Source organism: Panthera tigris, chromosome B4 (assembly GCF_018350195.1).
Source record: "Panthera tigris isolate Pti1 chromosome B4, P.tigris_Pti1_mat1.1, whole genome shotgun sequence".
NCBI lineage: Eukaryota > Metazoa > Chordata > Mammalia > Carnivora > Felidae > Panthera > Panthera tigris.
In genome coordinates, this window is record NC_056666.1 from 85316612 (window position 1) to 85325021 (window position 8410).

Genomic DNA, 8410 nt, shown 5'->3' on the forward strand with positions numbered 1-8410 from the left:
AATTTACTTTTGAATGCTACAATAGAGCTATGAATGGAAGAGACAGATCCGCTTATTTGCTGTATCTCTGCACATTTATCTTGCTTTAAAATGATAATCTTTTGTGATTTAACCTTCTTACTAAGTAGTGAATATTTGTGCACAATCCATTTCTTTCTTTTTTGTTAAAGTTTATTTATGTTTGAGAGAGACACAGACAGCATGAGTGGGGTAGGGGCAGAGAGAGATGGAGAGGGAGAGAATCCCAAGCAGGCTCCATGCTGCCAGCACAGAGCCCGATGTGGGCCTCAAACTTACAAAACCGTGAGATCGTGTTCTGAGCTGAAACCAAGAGTGGGACACTTAACCAACTGAGCCACCCAGGGGCCCCACGTGCACTATCCATTTCTCTTCCTTCTGGGATTTTCTATAGAGTCAGTGGTGCCATCACTGAACAATTCTGAATGTGTTTCATTAGGTATCTTTGTCGTGCATGGAGTATTCTCAAAGATCACACTTTCATTTTTGGCTCCCATGGCTTATCCTAAAGCTGTTAAAATTCCATCAGGTTGATCCACCATAAACTTTGGATCTTCTTCAATCCAGTACGTAGGTGGTTTCAAGCATATCTATGAGGTCCATCAGCAGTGGGAACCACTTGTTTTTCTTTCATCTTGTAGACAGTGTATTGACTTTTGGCTATGGCAGGACTCCTTTTCTTATGGTCCTTAACTAAGTCAATTTTAATAAAAAGGGTAACACCGCTGATATTGCCAATGAAAGTGTGTTTAGCCTTCAGTAACTCAGTAAGATAATTCCCTACTCTTGTGACATTTCCTTGAAGGTCTTCACTTATAATTACATCCAGGATGACCAAATCAACAGCACAGGATATTGGATTTCTTCCATACAGTATTGAAATACTGTGGTCCAGAGCTACTGATGGTTTCTGCAATTTCTTTGGTTGCTACCATTCATTCCATTGGGTAGCCATTGCCTGTTGGTTTTCTCATTGTGATGATGTCCAGAACAAAGTCTTAGCCATGCATTTGGAAGCTCCAGAAGTGTTTCTCAGCTTGTTGAAAGCCTCAGCTTAATTTTTAATTAAAATTTAGAGCATGCCAGATAAACTTAATTATTCTAATTTCCCATCCTTTAATAAAACACGTAGCATAGCTTTTCATTAACAATGGCCATTTACACTTGTTGGGATGAGCACTGGGTGTTGTATGGAAACCAATTTGACAATAAATTATATTTAAAAAAAACAAGGGCCATTTAGGAAATACAGCTATTTTAGGTATAGAAGATAAGTTTTATTATTTTGAATTTGGGACCTAAATTTGAGAAAGGTAAAAATCAAAAGATTGTCAAAAGAAAAATAAATAACATAAGCCACAGGTATCCAAACATAAGGTACAATATTCAATAGGTGAGAAATAGTTACACATAATATTTTAGAATACACACAAACACACACATGCACATATACACTCCACAAACACACACATGTATGTATACACTCTGCAGTAAGTGACTATATTAGGAACTTTTAACTTTTACAACATTCAATAGTAGTTATCAAAGGTAATTTACATCATATGACTTCACTCACTCATGTGGAATTTAAGAAACAAAACAGATGAACATAGGGGAAGGGAAGGAAAAAAAAGATAAAAACAGAGAGTGAGGCAAACCATAAGATACTCTTGAATACAGAGAAAAAATAGGGTTGCGGGAGGTGTGTTGGTTGGGGGAATGGGCTAAATGGGTGATGGGCATTAAGAAGGTCACTTATTGGGATGAGCACTGGGTGTTATATATAAGCGATGAATCACTAAATTCTACTCCTGAAATTAAAAAAAAAAAAGATAATTACAAATGTGTCAAAAAGTACAGAGAATTAAAAATATATTTGTGATAAAAGAAACTGTTTTTTGGACACATAAAAATTATATTTAACAAGGAAAAAACCAGAATTATACTTCTTTTTTTTTTTGTTTGCAATCATACATTGAACAATTTATAGTAAAGGAGTCACAAGCATTTTTTTGTCCCTTGTGAATAAACCTATCATATCTAGCCAATTTTGTTAAATTTTAAGTACATTTCATTGCTTCTGTCCCATTATTTTCACTTACCATAAACCCAGGCACATGAAAATTCATTTCATTCGTACCTTTTGCACTTCTTGTATGTCTTCAAATATATTTCACTATTTTCTATTATATTTTGAAACAACCACACTGTCTCCCTTTAAAAGAAAGTATTCTCTTTTAATCTCTTCTTTTCCTGGATAAACCATTGAATATCCATTCCTCTGCCTATATACCCTGATACCTAACATACACTTATTTTACATTTCTTCAAAATGAACAGGTATGTAACATGACCCAAATTTTAGAAACAATATATTTTGATTCATATGTAAAGTAAATATTGAAATTTATAATTCAAATTATAAGATAATTGTCTTTTTTTAATTCTGTTTTTAGTTTTTAATATATACTCTCTTAGCAACTTTTGAAAATAAAATACAGTGTTGTTAACTGTAGTCACCATGTACATTAAATCCCAAGAATTTACTCATCTTATAACTGTACATTTGTACCCTTGAAAACTTTGTCTGCCACTCCTGCCTCTGACAACCACCAATCTCTTCTCTCTAGGAGATCTGTTGATTTAGATTACACATATAAATGAAATAATATATCTTCTCTTTCTGACTTATTTTATCAGAAATCCTTCTGACATCCTTCTATTATCCTTCTTTTTATGGCTGAATAGTATTTCATTATATACGTACGTGTGTGTGTGTGTGTGTGTGTGTGTGTGTGTGTGTCACATTTTCCTTATCCATTTTGCACTGATGACACTTAGGTTGTTTCCATGTCTTGGCTATTGTAAATAATGCTGCAGTAAATATGGGAGTGCAGACATGTCTTCAAAATAATGATTTATTGTCTTTGAGGTACTTACCCAAAAGTTGGGTTGCTAGACCGCATGGCAATTCTATTTTTCATTTCTTGAGGAATCTCTATACTGTTTTACATAGTAGCTGCACCGGTTTGCATTCCAACCAACTCCGTACAAGTGTTCTCTGTTCTCCACATCCTTACCAGCACTTACCATCTCTTGTCTTTTTGATAATAGCTATTCTAATAGGTGTGAGGTGATATTATGGTTTTGATTTGCATTTTTTTTTGTTTTTTGGTTTTTTTTTTTTGATTAATGATGTTGAGCACCTTTTCACGTATCTATTGGGCATTTGATTATCTTAGGAAATATGTCTCTTCTAGTCCTTTGCCTATTTTTAAATCAAGTTATCTGTTTGTTTGGTTTTTTGCCACTGAGTGTAATGATATTTTTACAGAAGTAGAAAAAAGTTCTAAAATGTGTATGGTAGCACAAAAGATCCCTACTAGTGAAAGCAGTCCCGAGAAAGAATAGCAAAGACGGAGGCATCACACTTCCTGATTTGAAACTGTGTTACAAAGTTATAGTAATCAAAAAAAAGTATGGTATTGACATAAAAAAGATATAGACCAACAGAGTAGAATTAAGAACCCAGAAAGAATCCGTGCATACATGGTCAACTGATCTTTGACTAATATTTGACAATAGTGGAAAAAAATTGAGTCTAGTTGATGAGTGGTGTTGGGAAAAGTGGATATTGATATGCAAAAGAATGAGACTGGGCCATATCTTACACCACTCCCAAAATTTATCTCAAAATGGATTAAAGACTTACAGGTAAGACCTGAAACCATAAAACTCATAGAAGAAGACAAAAGGAAAAAGGTCCTTGACTCGTCTTGCCAAGGATTTCACAGATATGACAGCAAAAGCGTAAACAACAAAAGCAAAACTAAACAAGTAGGACTGCATCAAACTGAAAAGCTTCTGCATAACAAAAGAAATGACCAACAAAATGAAAAGACATCCTGCAGAATGGGAAAAAATATTTATGAATCATATATCTGCTAAGGGGTTAGTATCTAAAATATACATAGAACTCTCACAATTATTAGTCTTATACAAAGCAGAATATCATTTACATTATTTACAATTAGGAAGAAGATATACAGAGTTGTTTTAAAACTCCTATTAGTAATGCTAATTTTTTAAAAAAGAGCCTTCTACTTATCAGAAATATTAAATTAACTTTTGTTTGCACACATTGTGAATCCCTGTATTCACAAATCATAATTTTAAAAGACTCTTTAAATTATGTTTGTAAGTTCTGAGTGTCACAATTTTCTTCTTACATCTAACCAAGATTAAGGCTATTAGCTTAACTCACTGACGTTTAGAATGCTTTTTACAGAACAGAAATTTACTATCTAGCTTTTCATGGAGCTGTTTTGGAGAGGAAAAAAAAAAGCTATATTTGGAGAGAAAATATTTAAAACATAGAAAGTTAAACATTTAAATTTTTTTATTTTTTGTTTTAAATTTATATAAACCTAAAGAATGTATCAGTTCAAATTTGAGCTCCAACAGGTTGTAAGAAACCTTAAAATCTGATTCATTGAATGCTTGTCTTATGGAGCCTCTCAGATGAAAAAAATTTGTTCCTCTGTCACTGCAATTTTAAATTGCCCTCAGTAAAACTTTGCCAGTTAGAGAGATTTGCATATTAGCTAGGATTGTAACATGAAACATAGATAAAGTAGGGTTTTAGTCTGGAAAGAACACAGATTTAAGAAACTCCATGATAACTGTAATAGTCAATAAGGATATAGTTGTGAAACCACATGACTTCAGAACCTGGCCAAAGACTAATAGCTTGAAGAAGCCTCTAGCCCTGGCAGAGGGAATTAAGTAAAATATTTTCAAGAACATAAGGACAATACTGAGGAATGTCTTTATAAGGTGTCAGAATGGTAAATTGATGTAACATTTGTCCAAAAGACATTAGTGTGATGCACTAGGGTAACATGAGATTTTGAAACTGTCAGCTTCTAATCCACTTGAAAGGCCAGTTTTTCTGAATTCAGTCTCCTGCCCTTTGAACTTGAACTTTTTTTATTTACTTATTTATTTTGAGAGAAGGAGAGAGAGAGAATCCCAAGCAGGATCCATGAACCATGAGATCATGACCTGAGCTGACACCAAGAGTCTGATGCTTAACTGACTGAGCCACCCAGGTGCCCCTGAACTTCAACTTGTAATGTAGGGGTCAGCAACTTGCAGTGAGCAGGCTAAATCCAGACCGTTATCTGTGTATATAAAATAAAGTTTTATTGGAACACAACCTTATGCATTTATTACATGTCATCTGTGGTTGTTTTCATGCTGCAGCACAGATTGGAGTAGTTGCAGCAAAGACTGTCTGGTCCACAGAGCCTAAAATATTCACTTTCTGTCCTTTTACAGAAAGACATTTGTTGAACCTTGTTAGGAGACATAAAGCCTTAGAGATAATAGATAAGTAAAGAGGATGTTTAGTGGCACATGAATGTTGTGGAAGGTCCATGCGAGGGAAAATGTATACAAATTTGTCCAATGACCAGGAAGTAGGGACTTTTCTCAGGACAGAGAAGAAAACCTAATACTGAGAACTCTGTGAAATTGTTGGAGCTCAGATTAAAAATAAAACTTCATACTCACGGACAAGGTGGCCCTCAGTAGAGGGAGACTCAAATATCTCAGATGTGCACACCATTATAGGGTTGAGCTTCCTGTCAGAATCAGTGGGGGACTTGGCTGGATATTCTACTTGCCAAGCTTCAGCAGCCTAAGGCCATCAGGAATACGCTAGTGTTAGGTTAATTACCTTGCTACATCAAAGAAAAATGCAAACTAGGAGGAACCATGAGGACTCTCAAAATGGGGATTCAGGGCAGGTTGTTGATAGCATTTTGAATGCTGAAATAAGTCACAGGGTGATATTCACAGGGACTGAATGGATTTTGTAAAATATGTAGCTACTGGAAGACGGGTAGTCGTACCTTTTAAGTATATGTCACTGTAGAGTTATTATCAGGGTAGATGGTCTTTGTTTTAGCATGGACTGTATGTGTCTAAATAAACTGATGCTGAAAGGTTTATGCTCAGATAATTTATCTAGCATGTCACACTGGTATACAGTTTATCTGTTTCGTGAGCCCTCTTACAGTTTTGGAAATATGGTTTCTGTTTCAAGGTCCAGGATAAGAACATGCATTGGAGTAATAAACACCACATTCAGATTTGTACATGCAATTGAGAATAGGTACAGCTTTTATTTGTACTTCTCTTAAAATGATACAGCTTAGTTTATTTTTTTAAGTTTATTTATTTTAAGAGAGAGAGCACACTTGAGCTGGGGAGCAGCACAGAGAGAGGGAGAGAGAGAATTCCAAGCAGGCTCCATGCTGTCAGTATGAAGCCAGATGTGAGGCTTGATCCCACAAACTGTGAGATCATGACCCGCACCAAAATCAAGATTCTGAGGCTCAACCAACTGAGCCACCCAGGTGCCCCAGTTTATATTTTTTATAAGGTGCCCTTCCTCCCTTGATCTATGAACAAACACTGATAGGAGTTGAATGGAGTTACCAAACACGAAATGCTCCTGCTATGATCTCCCCCTCCATCTTCCCCTCTGACATACTCAGCATTATCCCACTACATTCTGCTTTAAACTCCGGGGAGATTCTCAGTGTTCTTTTTAGCCTGACACCTCCAAAAGCCCAGGTATTCCTAAGTATGTATTATGTTTCAGACTGTAGAATGTGAGTTTACAATACTTTTCCACATGATCATTTCTTATACCTTAAATGCTTTTTTTTTTCCTATAGCTCTTACCATCATCTGACACAATATGCATGTCACTGATTTCTTTTTAAAGTTGGTATCCCCTGTTTTGGTAGGCAGATTCTTTTTTTTTTAATGTTTATTTCGAGTGAGTGAGAGAGAGAGAGAGAGAGAGCACACGCACGAGCCAGTGAGGCGCAGAGAAAGAGAGGGAGAGAAAGAATCCCAAGCAGGCTCCATGCTGTCAGCACAGAGCCCGACATGAGGCTTGATCTCACGAACATGAGACATTGTGACCTGAGCTGAAATCAAGAGTCAGAAAGCTTAACCAACTGAGCAAACCAGGTGCCCTGATACGCAGATTCTAAGGCAGATACCCTCTTCCTAAGATTTGTCTGTTGGTTATTTAATCAAACACTAATGTAGGTACTGCTGTGAAAGGATTTTACATATGTAATAAAATCTCAACTCAGTTAAGCTTAACATAAAAGAGATTAACCATCTATCCAGGTGGAATTGACTCAATCAGGTAAGCCCTTTAAAAGCAGAGTTTTCTCATGGGGCGCCTGGGTGGCTCACTCAGTTAAGCATCTGACTTTGGATCAGGTCATGATCTCACATTCCGTGAATTTGAGTCCCACATTGGGGTCTGTGCTGACAGCTCAGAGCCGGGAGCCTGCTTCAGATTCTGTGTCTCCTCTCTCTGCCCCTCCGCTTCTCATGCTCTCTCTCTCTCAAAAATAAATAAACATTAAAAAAAAAAAAGGTGGAGTTTTCTCTGGCTGGTAGCAAAAAGGAAAGACAGATTTTCAAATTGAGAGAAGAATCTGATGTGCTGTTGCTGCTTTTGGAGATGGAATGGGTCATGTGCAGGGAGCAGCCACAAGGAGCTAAGCGTGATCCTAGACTGACAGACAATAAGGAAATGAAGACATCAGTCCTACAAGTGTAAGAAGATTCACTTTGCTAACAGCGTGAATGATCTTGGAAGCAGATTACTTCCCAGAAACTATAGATAAGAGCCCACCTCTGTCAACATCTTATTTTTTTTCATCCTTGTGAGAACCTAAGTAGAGGTCCCAGCCAATACCAGTCAGACTTCTGACCTGAAGAACCAAAATAATAAATGGGTGATGTTTTCAGCTGTTATGAGAGTAGAGCTATTTTTCCCCATTTTGTTTATTGTTATCTCCTTGGTGCCCAGATTGTGCCTGGCATACAAGAAACATATCAGAAATAATTCTAATTAGCCTGCTAAACTAAACACTTTGAATGATTTGAGACTGTTTTAATCTGTAGACTCACTCTAGATATTTAGCTGTAAGTCCAGTTGAGTAAAGGATTAAGGGTTAAATGTTTGAAGAGATCATCTAAAAATCTTATATAATCTCTGGTAACATTTAAAAAAATTGTAAAGGCATCAATGATACATTTACAAGTGTTTAAGCTTTTTTTTAAGATGAATTGATTGCCAGACAATGAATACTTAATTTAATGCATGTTTTAGTGCACTTTATGTGACACAAATTAATTTGCAATAGAGGCAGGAAACCTATCTCTAAGGTAATTAGTCATGGTCAAATCTTAATTATCTCCTTAAAAAGGAAAACAGACTTATCAAGGTATCTACTAAGGTATTCTTGAGTGGTACTCTCTTATTTATTAATAACCATTTTCACTAAAATAAAAC

At 36.0% G+C, this 8410-nt stretch overlaps 1 pseudogene; it reads right to left on the reverse strand.

Moving 5' to 3' along the window:
* Positions 1 to 377: 377 nt before the first annotated feature.
* On the reverse strand, positions 378 to 6793 carry LOC102954607 (annotated as a pseudogene).
* Between the last annotated feature and the right edge of the window lie 1617 nt (positions 6794 to 8410).